Below are 13,255 nucleotides of genomic sequence, written 5' to 3'. Positions count from 1 at the left end.
AGGTTAAGTCTGAGCCTCTACTGAGCAACTGGAGTTTGGTGGTCAAATTACAGAAAGGTTTGGCAAGCAGTGACTTCCCAGCTCCTAACTGAATATGCATCTCGTCTTGGGACAGAATGAGATGTTGCAAGATACAAGTGCCTGCAATCATTCTCCCTCTCTCTCTCTCCCTCTCCCTCTCTCTCTCTCTCTCCTGTTCCTGGTAACATCAACTAATACAACATGCGACATCATGTGCATTTCCTCTCCCTGGTCACCAAAACCAATCATGTGAAGTGGCCAAATGTATAGCACAAAAGCCTTTTTCAGACATTATGTTGTACAAGTGTGCAGATGTCTGTACACTCGCACATGTTTTTGTGTGAATAACTGTACCTGTGTTTGAATTAAAAATGAAACTGGATACAGATCCCTCAAATGCATGGTTCAGATAGGAAGTGTACTTCTATACCTGTGTTCAAAATAACATCTGAGTAACTGTAGCTGTGTACAGATCTGTACCACTGTACACTGTACACTCATGTGAGTGTTGAACATAATGTGTGAATATGGCTAATGGCATGTTACATATAGTTTTACAATAGAGGCCTATTTAGAGTGAGAGGGAACAGGGGTGTGTCAGTGAACCAAGACCTCACTCCATTCTCAGTGGTTCAATGCTTGTCTCTGCAAACATGCTCTAAACCTGGAGGAGGGGGAAGTGTGAGGTTAGAGGGATTTGTCTGTTGGAGCTAGGACCCTGGCAGCATCAGCTCTCAGCTGCAATGTCTCATAGTTAGGGTCATGGATAAAAGTGTTGGACTCCTCCCCTCTTTGTTCTTCCAGTGTTAGTCTCCAGTTTGTCTCTCCAGAGATGGCTGTTTGTTTTTGGTCTCTCTCTTCAGCCATGAGCTACAGCCATGAGCTACAATTAAGCTGCAGGTTCTTTCACATTTGCTTGTAACCTTTTCTTTAAATAAATCCTTGTAGTTCTTCAATACTAAAGAACTGACTCAAGACCTCTTGCTTTGCTGCTTTCTTACCAAACTGGTTTGGATCTGCTATTTGGGGACTGAATTGCCATTCTTCCCCTACACTGTCAGCATGGAGGCATGGCTAGCCGGCACATTTTCCCACCCAAAGGGCTTTGAAGTTACCAAGAAGAGAGCAAACAGTCATGGTGCTTCCTTTCTCTCATAATATCTACTGCTTGTCCTTTGTACTCTTAGCTGTTCCACATGAAACCATGCTTTTTCTGGCTTTTACTACTGCCTCACCCTATCCTGCTTCTATGATGGGGCCTTCCTGCTCTCCTCAATGCAGGAATGAATCCTTTATACCCAGCTATTCTCTTGGATTATTTCCCACACTCCACAACTTTGTTATCAAATGTCTACTGATAGACAAGCTCTGCACACACTCAGACAAATCTGGGCTAAGGAAGCCCAGCCCGGTTTTGCTTGCACACGTGTACTGCTGGGATCAGGCCCAATTCCAGCAGCACCTCAGTGGCAAACCCACCTCAGGAGCCACCCTCTAAAATGAGGTTAGGAGAGCAAGCACTCTCCTGTTTCTGTGATTATCTGCTAGCTGTGGCTGCTTGATCATGGGCTTGTGACAATCTATTCCAACTGTGCAGGCAAAATGGAGCCACTGGGCCAGACGGACAGGCCCAGCGGCTGCTCCACCTGCCACCACCACAGGGGGGAGGACTGCTTGGCTTGTTGTAATGACCTGCCTTGGCCGACTGCTCAGCAGCTGCGAAAACCACTCTTTTCAAAGTGAAAGGAGAGTCAATAGACAGAAACAGAGAGTAGTCAGAAACGTTGCCAGAAGTCAACACTGGGAATTCCAGGGGTAAACACGGATCAGGGTCAACAACCACAAACAGGTCCAGATTTCTAGGTTAGAGTTGCTCACGGTAGGGCTGGTCACCATGGATGTTGTTTCCAGCACAGACTCAACTTTCAGGCTGCTCTAAATAGGCAGAGTGGTGAGATGCAGCCGGGCCAGAACTTGGACACCTGTTCCATCTGGCCAGCCTCTCCAACCTACAGCGTTCCTCCCTCTAAGCCTGTACTCTAGCCAAATGTCGCTGTCGGGGATCTGGGGCAGGGACCCCCAAACCCCCAGCTGTGCACAAGGTGGCTAAAATTATGGAGGAAAGATTGGCAGTTTGGCATGGCAGGGCAGTGGTAGCAGATGGGAGGGTTATGAGAGAGGCATCACAGTGGGGGGCCTCACAGTGGGAGTGGTCTGGGTGCCAAAATTACCTAGGTGCACCACTCGGAGGGGGGATCCCCATAATGCACCACACACTCATGCGGTGCATTATTGGAGCTCCAGGGGGCTGGGCAACATGGGGAGATGTGTCCCGGCACTCCAGCCCTCCAAGCTATCGGCAGCAGTCAGGAGTCTCTGCATGAGCAATTCACCTACCGAAGAGGACACCCTCAGTCATCTGCAGGGAGGCAAGTTCTTTAGGGTTTCCTCCCTGCTAACCCTCTTGTCTGTTCTCACTGCTCGTGAGAAAGGGCTCTAAGACTAGGAAAATAACAGTAACAGATCATGCTGAGGGTGTGCATGAATGAATGAATAGCTTTATTACGATCATTGGTCAGCTATATATACAAACAGATGATATTACATTCAGATAAAAGTAAATCATTCAGAATACACCAACATGGAAGCCTCATATAAGAGTATCTAAAAAGAAGGGCTGGGGATTAGCTGCTGATGGATATTAACAGCAGCTGCACAAAATTCGTCAACCTTGTAGGTGGAAGAAGGTTTCTTATCTGCAAGGAGGAGTGTGGAGTAAAATTCAGCAGTCCAGCCGGGAAAGTGTAATAGCAAGGGAGAAATAAGACTGCACTGGCTATCATTATAAAAAGGACAAAACAACAGCACATGGTGGACAGATTCAACCTCACCTGAGCCACAGGGGCCTAACCAACTGGCCAGAGGGGTTTTCAAAAACCTTCCAGATAAAACTGCTAATGGTAAGGCATCATATCTTGCTCTGAGGAAAACCCTGTGATGGCTCAGTAAAGAAAGGGACAATAGATATCTAGCAGTTCCCGGTCAAAGTCGCCAAGGCACCCTCTTATGGTCTCCAGGATAGAGCTTACATTGTTCTGATGTTCAATGTCCAAGAGCTTCTGTTTGAGTATCTCCTTGACCTGACTGTAATCTAATAATGACAAATGTTCAGCAGAGAGGCCGAGTGATGACAATTTACCCATCAGTGTTCGTGTCCAGGTGGATTGAAACCTATTGGCCAACATAAGAGGAATCAATTCCAGAGGGGAGAAATGTATCCTAAGCCAATAACTGAGTATTAAAATCCATGCTTTTGTTTCCACTCTCTGGAGGCCTGTTTCGAACCCCAACGCTGCATTGGAGACACTGTACAGCAAGGGGACCTGAATATTGAAATACTATGTATCTAAGAAACTTAGATTGGATTATCTCCAGTGGCCTATAGTTAGGGTAGGGGCCAAGTTGTGCACCATACAAAAGTTGGGCAAATGATTTATCAGCAAATGACTTTAACGCTGCAGGGATGACCTCTCCAACTTTGGAGTGAAAGAATATTAATGTTGCTGAAGCACTTCTTTGTGCCTGTTGGGCAACGTAGTCCACATGGGCCTTCCATGAACCAGTGGCATGAAAAACCACACCCAGATATTTAAAATTATTGACCTGCCCTATACGGTGGCCTTCTATATGCCAGTTAAATATTTTAGGCCTCTTGGCAAAGACCATCACTCTGGATTCCTGGAGATTAATTACCAAGTGGTTGTCCTTACAGTAAGTGGCCAAGAGCCTAAGTGCTCTCCTAAGGTCCACAGGAGTTTGTGAGATGATAGCAGTGTCATCTGCATACAGCAGGATTGGGATAGCTTCACTGAGGGCGTGCAAAAAAATGGCCATTACATTGCCATAACATTTGCTAAACTAGCAAATTAGCTTTGGTTGTCTGGCATACAAGATCTGCCCTTGTGTTAAGTACATTACTCCCACCTCTCGATCCCACAGTGCCTGATTGTGCTTTGGTGCACATCTGAAATCACCCAAATCAGGTTGCTTGCAACTTATAAGTAAAGTACACAAAGTCCAAAGTTAACTTATTAGACATAATTGACAAATACATAGTTGAAGTTATACAGGATGTAGCAAGTTGAAAGACAAAGAAGAAATTATGCAAACACATAATACAAAAACCATTTGTATTGTCTTTATTGAACAATAAAGACATAACCACAAAAACTGTCATAAGAAATAATGCAGGTAATGAAAATTCCAAATGAAGATCTGGAATGACCAGGTAGTATTGCATTCTATTAAAAGGCCCATAAAACCAAATATATTCAATTCAATAAAATTCCCAAAGAAAGCAAACAGCCGAAAAACCTGACTGCTTTCCTCCATGAAACAAACCATAAAGTTCCTTATTAGCATTTCAAAATGCAAATAACACTCAGCAAAACCCTTCCAAGTATGTAAAGCATGCAGCATTGAGAAGTTCTGCATTAATATATCACATTGTAATTTGTGTGGTTGCTTTTTAACCAGTTCAGGCGGGCCCTGATACAGATTCCTTCCACCACTTTTGATCATAGCACTGTTCAAAAGTTCTCAAACTTTCTTTTTTTTTGTATTCTAGCACTGAAGTCATAAAGTAGAGCATACCTGAAATACAATTTCTCATATGCAATGCAATATTGCAGTGTTATAATGGGACCTGCTCATTAAAAGAGAGACAATTGCTTGTATAAAGTATTCTTCCTTCACAGCGGCAGAGTCATCCTAATGCGGTAGTTCAGTCCCAATTTACTTAAAACTAAACCCCACTGCTCTCAATGAGACCCGCATGCTTCCGGTACATGAACTCAAATATTAAAGTACTTATTTTATTTGTTTATTTATTTTAACTTTTCTATCCCTCTGTGCTCTGAGGAGCTCAGAGTGATATACATGGTTATTTTTATCCTCACAACCACCCTGTGAGGTAGATTAGGCTGAGGGTCACATGACTGGCCCAGAGTCACCCAGTGAGTTTTATGGTTGAATGGGGATTCAAACTCAGGTCTCCCTGGTTCTAGTCCAACACTCTAACCACTACCTATGCCAGGATGTTCAATTTCTTGCCACCATCTTACATAGACAGTCACTATGAAATTATTATTTCCTGATATAATAATAATAATAATAATAATAATAACAACAACAATAATTAATAACAGCAGCAGTATTGTGTTACATCCTAACTTTATGCTCCATGAACAAAATAACCCCTGCTAACTTGGCAAAGAGGCACCTTTTAATGTGGTGATTCTCTTTATTTAGCAGGGGGAGAGTAACTGGCCCTATCCACCCCCAGCACAGTACCTCCAATGATTGCTGCTGGTGTCTATCTTATGTTTGTTTTTAGATTGTGAGCCCTTTGGGGACAGGGATCCATCTTATTTATTTATTATTTATCTGCATAAACTGCCCTGCGCCATTTTTGGAAGGGCGGTATAGAAATTGAATCGAAATCGAATGAATGAATGAAAATGGAGAAGTTGCACTCACGGAAGGGGTCCTTCTGTTTGCACCGTCTCCTTCCATGAGCAGAAGGATTTCCATTCCTGGAGCACAAAGTTATAACCCATAATAATTTTACTTACTCAGAATACCTGTTTTGCCTACTTAAAGTTCAGAAATTAAAATGTAAAACCTGAAGCTTGAGAAGTTTCCAATACTGGAAGACCTGGAGTTTGGGACTTTTCCCAATATTGCCCCCCACGGAGGCTTCATAAGCCATCTATGCCACCTGAAAATGCCAGGAACTGCAAGCTGCCCAGCTACCTGGATGAGAAGATGCCCTGCCCACCCTGAAACAAAAGCAGCTGGTGCTATCTGGTCACAGTAACTAAGTACTACACTTTGGCAGTTTGGGAGGACCTTTATAGTTGTCTGTATAACCTTAAAAGAGGAATAGCCAACAGAAGCCCACAGGAGCAGATGTAGCAGTTAAAGCTTCTTCCTCAAAGAAGGGCACCTTTAACTGAATGCTGGCTTTTAATTGCACAAATTGAATTTTATGCTACAGTTTATTGTATGCTCCATCAATTCAGTATTGTATTTGTTGTATTTATTTCGTTGTTTTGTACATTGCCCTGTACAATGTCTGAAGGTCTGAAGCATGGCCTCAGAATCATTATACTTAATTCTCTTAGCCAGCCACCAGCCATGTGTGGGGATGTGGCAAGGCTATGCATGCCGGCGAAGGAGGCATCTGATTGGCTGAGCTCCGGTTGGCTGGCAGACGCGCCTGATTGTCTGGGCACCGGTTGGCCCAGCCACTGTGAGGAGGCGGTGGCAGCAGGCCTAGCCCAGCCGCAGTTGCAACCGTCGCAGCCACGGCCTGGGCTGGGAGGAGGCGGAAGGCAGCAGGAAGGACTGGCCCTGGCCCAGACGGCGCTGGCGAGGGTGAGTGGGGAATGGGAGGTGGGGCAAAGCCCTCACACCTGTTGCAGCCTGGGGCGGGAGGGAAATGGGCAGCGGGGCACAGCTCCGGCACCCATTGGAGGCTGGGACAGGAGGGAAATGGTTGGCAGGGCTTCCCTGTCTGTCGCCCAGGAGGAGGAACGGTGGCAGCATGGCCTTTTTTGGCCGCCCGCTACCCAGTGAGGCTCTGTGCAGATGGTGGGGGGAGGAATGGAAGGGGGGAAGGCAGGAGAGCATGGGGCTGGAGGGAGTAGGGAAAGAGGAGAGACTGGGGCAGAAGGGAGAAGGAGGGGGAAACAGCCAGCCCCAAAGAGAGCACAGACGTTCTTTGCAGGGTTAGCTAGTTGCTTAAATAAATAAATACTTAATCCTAGAAACTGAGTAAAGAGGCACCTTTTAAAGTGGTAGATCCCTATAATTTAGTGAGGGGCAGGCCCCTGTTCTGTTGTGCCCCAAAGTCACTTCTGCACTCTGTGTATGCTCAGGAGCTATGCCGGAGTGAAAAGGAGCTTGGCTGCACTTGCCACCCAGTGGCTACCTGTTCTTCGTAAGGGAATCACAGATCAAAACTGGTCGAAAGATGACATAAGACCAATACCACAACTTTCAGTAATTTTAAAGCTTTATTGAACTAATAACAACATAAGTTAACAACATAACAACATAGACCCCTGCTAACTGGGCAAAGAGGCACCTTTTACCGTGGTGATTCTCTTTATTTAGCAGTGGGAGAGTAACTGGCCCTATCCACCCCCAGCACAGTACTTCCAGTGACTGTTGCTGGTGTGTGTCTTATGTTTCTTTTTAGAATGTGAGCCCTTTGGGGACAGGGAGCCATCTTATTTGTTTGTTATCTCTCTGTGTAAACCGCCCTGAGCCATTTTTGGAAGGGTGGTATAGAAATCGAATTAATAATAATAATAATAATAATAATAATAATAATGGAAGTCATATTCTAAAACAATTCTAGCATATGCATGATAGCTATCTTACAAGTTGAATGCATGTTTTTTTAAAAAAATCAGTGTTGACAGCTAGCAACCAAAATCATCCTAACAATCTAAGGGAAGGAAGGGAAGAGACAGAGACACAGAGGGAACTTAGGGAGAAAGGAGGAGGCAAGTGGGTGGGTGGCAGCTTAGGCAGGCTGAGCTGTCAGGAGAAAGGGTGAAGCGGAGGGGAGCTGAGTCAAGCTCAAGGAACCTGGAGAGGTTGCAGAGATCATCTCTACTGATTCTAGGTGGTGTAAGCATGTGAGCATTGCAGGTGCGTCATGGACTTCCTGCCATATCTGGCTGATGGGGGCAATGGGGCGGCAGGGAGGTTTGTTGCCGCCCCAATCAGCTTTCTTAACAAAGGGTGCCGGTGGGGGGAAAGTGGTGGGAGGGGTAAATGCACCCTCCCCCGCTCTTAAAGCGGCATCCCCGCCACCTTCGAACCACCCTGCTGCAGTTCCGTGCACATCCCCACCCCTAGAACAGAATGAATGTTGCTTACAATAGCGCTTTTAAACAAAGCACTGAGAGTGGCTTACATAGCAAAATAAAATAAAGGAGAATTTCCTTTCCCTAACGACTTAAAGTTCATTTATTTATTTTTAATTAATTTATTTAACACATTTGTATACCACCCCAAATCCAGGTCTCTGGGCAGTTTACAATAAAATGATAAAAACAACAGATAAAAAGATTAAAATATTTCAACAATTAAAATTTAAAACATTGAAACTATTAAAAACACAGTTAAAACAATATCTAATTAATATCTCTCTCTCTCTCTCTCTCTCTCTCTCTCCACCCACCACGGCTACTAGAGATGTGCTGTGCTGGGGCAGAACTGTTATGACCCATAACATATCTGCTATATCAGAACCAAAGATTGACCCTGTGTCCATTTTAACTGTCCCTACCAGAGATTCTCTGGTCAGAGGCATGCTGAACTCTTAGTGAACTGCTGAACTGGTGGAAGGTGTAGGTGCACCCTCTCCCGCTCTTAAAGTGGCACCCCCACTGCCTTCAAACCGGCGGAACCACTGGTTCTTCAAACCGGTTCCATGCACATCCCTATCTAGGTGTCTGCAGCACACACAACAGCTCATCCCCATGAAACAAACTTTGTAAACCTATAGGGATGGATGTACTAAACTGGGGTGGAGAACTGTGCTGAACTTGAATTGCATGTGGGCAGGAGGAGAAATATATTGATGTTAGAGTTCTCCATATATGGGGGGGGGGGTTGGGTCAGTCATCACCTAGCGAATTCAAGGGCATTTTCATTCCACACCTGATGTGTTAGCTAGAGTAGGAAGAGGCTGATTGTATTTTCCCACTGATACATTATTGTGCTTTGAGAACTGGGGAAATGTCATTTTTCCACAACAGGAGGATTACTTTGGGAAATGGTAACTAACTGGATTCTGTTTAACAACTGAACAACAGTTACACAATTATTGCATTTAAAAATCATCTGCATAGGTCCTAAGATTGCAGTATGCTCAATATTAGAATTTAGACCAGATGGGAAATGTCACATAATATGGCATAATGAACATCTGGTGTAGATTTCAACTACAGGCTACCTTTTATCTCCATTAGGATATAGCATCTGCCTATTGTAATCAACAGAGAAAGCACGTCAGGATGCATTAAGTTTTGGAAACTAACCTTTGTTATTTCAAAGGTTGAAACAACATTTGTGTACCTTAAGTCATGCTGCTGTTGTTTTCTGTTCCCTTCTTCTTATAGCACATGCTTTCTCACCAACCCTATAATCAATCAAACTTTCATGCTTTTTTGGCAGAGGGAAAATAGCACAATGGGCAGGATCCAGACTGTTAGTCATGACTAAATTTCATTGAAAACCAGTGAGATATTAGGCATGCATTATTTCTTTCAATGATGCTTAATTATGACTAATCTAGCCCGGATCCTGCCCATTGCATGCAAGGTTGATGGAGATTTTCACACTCATTCACAAATCAGGCAGAAAGTGTAGCTTTGGCAGTGTCTCTCTTCAAGGTACCACATATGGGAATAGTATACTATCCCTTTAAGAACTGTATAGTTTCATTATTGATTAGAACTGTCTGAATCTGGACCAGCAGAAGCATGTTGGAGTGTTTATTATATCAAGCAAGGAGAGAGATCTCTCCTAAAAGAGATCTTCAATAAAAGCATTGTGTTTGTTAAAACTTAGAATGCTCTTTGCTTTCTAAAAGAACATCACACCGCATTTTCTCTTAGATTTCAGCAGTATATCTACATAAATTCTTGTAGGATGATAGCTGGTAAATCCCTGGCATTCCATAAAGCAAAATAGTGGCCAGACTCCTGACTGACTTCAGTAAGTTCAGAATTTTCCTTGCTCGAAAAAACAAACTGCTTCCTAGCACATTTCTTTTAATCAAAAGTGATGGCTAATGGGCTCAACCCTAGGATGCTAAAACATATTATCTAGCAGGCTTCATGTACTTGAATGCTGTATTCATTTATTTTACTTATAAGTAAGTGATAATGACAGGAAATGGTCTCACATTATGTGCACTTTCTGGAAAATAAAGACATCTATATGCATTCATTCAGCAAGATAGTTTATCAGCAAGAAAACAGACTTTTTATTTGAGATTTATAGCTCTGAACAACACAGCAACATAGTACCACAACCATAATAGTGCTGATTTATATTATATGTGATCTAAAGCCACAAATGTCTAAAATCTCCTCTTTAGGAAGGAAACAGGAATGATAGGCAACAGGAAGAGCTCCCTTCCCATTCACTGCAAATCAGCTCAGATCCTGGGGATCTCTTTGTGAGGTGTGAGATAAGTCACACAGCCTTATATTGTTAAAGAGAAAATGAAAAAGTATTTAAATATTTGCATAGATGTTTTAGTGTAAAACTATTACTTAAAATGCATTTACATACCCAACTCTAATATAGTTAAATCTAGTTAAATCTTTGTAGGATGGTTTGCCCTTTCATTTCCCAGTACCACATTATCAGTATTCAGTTCATACTATATATATTAAAAAATTGTTCTCAGAAAATTGGAATCAAAACTTGGCCAGGAAGTTTTGCAACAAGAGTGGTTTACTTTAAAATAGTGGTAACTGGTCGTTCCTTAGTACAAGTGACAATCAAAATTTTCAAGCCCTCTGCAATGTGGGGGCCTGGATGCACTACATTCACTGCAGTCTTGAAAGCCTGTTTGGATTGTAGGTAAGATTTTCTACTATACTGAGTAAAAATCATATTCTCTAAAGCTTGAGAATGCTGCTCTTTGTACACTCTTTGAATTTACATAGGAAATGTCAACTACTCTGGGCTTTTGTTGGCTGACAAATAAATGTTTATTTGGACTTTATTTGACCATTTGTACAAATGTTGGACCAAGAGACATTTCTAATAATATGGCTGGCAATACTGTGGCCAGATTGGGAGTGCCCACAAATGTCAGGTGCTCTAGGCCTCTATAGAGATTCACATCACTTCCAAGTTGCCAAGGCATCTAAAAACATGCTTCTGCTCCAAAGGGTCTCATATAATAATGTCAGCCTATAGAGAATTCTGTAGTGTTACTTGGCCATGTGGTAGCAACTTTGGGATCTTCACCATGTATAAGGCCTGGTCTTGGGCATTAGAAAATAAACAAAGACCAGCAAGGAGACACAGACATTTCACTTATGATCTTGTGCCCTTGACTTGGTTTACCCAGGATCAGCGATGGATACAGCTACCTCAACTGCACTTGTTATGAACCTTGGCCGAATCTCCCTGATGCAGTTGGGTCTCCTCTCATATCACCATGAGTTTTTTCAGACAGTGCTTTCAGCTCTTGACATATCCAATGAGTGAAGCCACTTAAAATAGGAATTGTGGCATGACAGAAGCAGCTCCTCTCCTCTCTGAGTTTTCTTTTGTGTATGTTTGCACTGCTTGCTTCTGGGTTTTCCTTCTGGTCAATAACGTCCTAGAGCCAGCCAGCAAAGTGTAGCTTGCTGCCTGAAAACTGTTTTTCCCACTATTTGCATCTGTAGAAGGCAGCTTCCTATTTGCATCTCAAAAGCTTGACTGGCAGCCACTCTCACTTTATCCAGAAAAAGTAGCTGAAATACACAATTTTTTACCCCAGACATAAATTGGGCTAAGCTTAAACTCTGAAGGAAAAACCCCAGTTGTGTGTGAAGTGCTCCCAAAGATTTCACATGGACTTTAGCAAGAATCTAGCTGATTTGCGAATGCATACACTTTCTTCCAGCGGAGATTCGAGGTTAAAGCACTTTGTGAAAAAGCTCCATGGGACTGAATATTTTTTCCTATGTTTCTATGAGGCTCTTCTCATGATGGGTGTAAACCTGGCTAAAGGAGCGCAGTCCGGTTTTCCCCCATTGTGAGAACCTCCGGGCTCGCAGGCAAGCCCAGTGGTTCCCCGGCAGCTTGCCTACCAACCTCTCCCCTTAAATAAGGTTAATGGAGCACACACTCCATTAACCTTGTTTTGTTGCTCAAGTGCTGCCACCGTGATGAGCCTCTGTGCTGTGGCAATACACGAGTAGACCCCTGACCAGGAGGCAACAACCAGCCTCCCAGCCTGAGAGGTTTTCCCAGTATGCCCCGCACACTCGCTTGGGGCATCCTAGGACTTCTGGGGACCGGGGGCCCCAATCCCCGCAGCCCCTACTGGCTCCATGACGGAGCCAGTAGTCGTGTGGGTGGCTGATCCAGCCACCCAGGGCTCATCATTGTTTGGCTCTCCCCGCCAAACCCGTCCCAGCTCTACACATGGACAATGTGTTAAGCCTCTATGTATCCATCAGGGATGGACACAGCTACCTCAACTGCACTTGTTATGAACCTCGGCCCAATCCCCCTGATGTAGATCTCCTCTCACAACACCACGGGACTGAAGTTCTTTTCTATGTTTCTATACTGAAAGCTGTATTCCTGTGCCTTTTAAATGTACCTATGTGTCTTATAGATCACTATGCTCAAATGCTGATATTTTATTTATCATTTATTTCATAACATTGATATTGATATTGTATTAATTTTTCAGCCTTCTCATCGAGCTGTAAAGCAGGAGCTGCAAGACTCTGGTTCACGTAAAGCACAATGGGAAGAAAGAGGGAAAGCCCTGTCTTCAATATTTTTGTATAATGGGCTTGTGAAGGATTTATGAATGACCTGGTTGACTGCTGGACTGTGGCTTATATCTCCTGTATATTCAAATGAGTCAGGATGACAGATGTTAAACAACTTGTGAAAGGAACATTTTGTAAGAACAGCAATTGGCTTATAGATTATTTATTTATTTTATTGTTGAGTTTATATACCGCCTTTCATTAAAACAATCCCAAGGCAGTTCACACAAAAAATTAAAACAAGACTATAAAAATTACACAATTAAAATATTAAGCTAAAAAATATATTAAAACATAGATCTGATTAAAAATATTTAAAATAAAATTTAGAGCAGAACTGACACTTTTTGTATTATTGTTGCAATTTGCAAGGCTATGGCAAGCTTTAATAATGTAAGAGACATTATATGGCTTAGTTCCCGCAAAAATTCCTACCCAAGTCACCTTCCTCACCCTTACACCCCTCCTCTAACATCAATGGACAATGCCTAAGATGGACCAAGAGGCCAGAAGATTGACAACATTGTTTTGATATTTATGATGGAAACCATCAAGGCCAGAGGACTCCAATTGATAACATCAACCAGAGACATCCCGAGACAACAGAAGGTGATGGTGCAGAATTCAGATTGCAGCCT

The 13,255-nt window shown here is 43.1% G+C and overlaps 1 long non-coding RNA gene across 2 annotated transcripts in view; it reads left to right on the top strand.

Moving 5' to 3' along the window:
* LOC128353053 (uncharacterized) overlaps window positions 1-12,960 on the top strand; it is a 28,471-nt gene extending 15,511 nt beyond the window's left edge. Inside the window, exons 1-2 of one of the 2 annotated variants that reach the window (XR_008320802.1) lie at window positions 6,331-6,459; window positions 12,533-12,960. This is a non-coding gene — a long non-coding RNA (uncharacterized LOC128353053). Of the gene's footprint in view, window positions 1-6,330; window positions 6,460-12,532 lie in introns of those variants that run through there. The other variant, XR_008305416.1, reaches the window with a different exon arrangement.
* The last annotated feature ends 295 nt before the right edge of the window (window positions 12,961-13,255 follow it).

The sequence above is a fragment of the Hemicordylus capensis genome, chromosome 4 (genome assembly GCF_027244095.1).
Source record: "Hemicordylus capensis ecotype Gifberg chromosome 4, rHemCap1.1.pri, whole genome shotgun sequence".
NCBI lineage: Eukaryota > Metazoa > Chordata > Lepidosauria > Squamata > Cordylidae > Hemicordylus > Hemicordylus capensis.
This window is presented reverse-complemented; position numbering and strand designations above follow the sequence as displayed.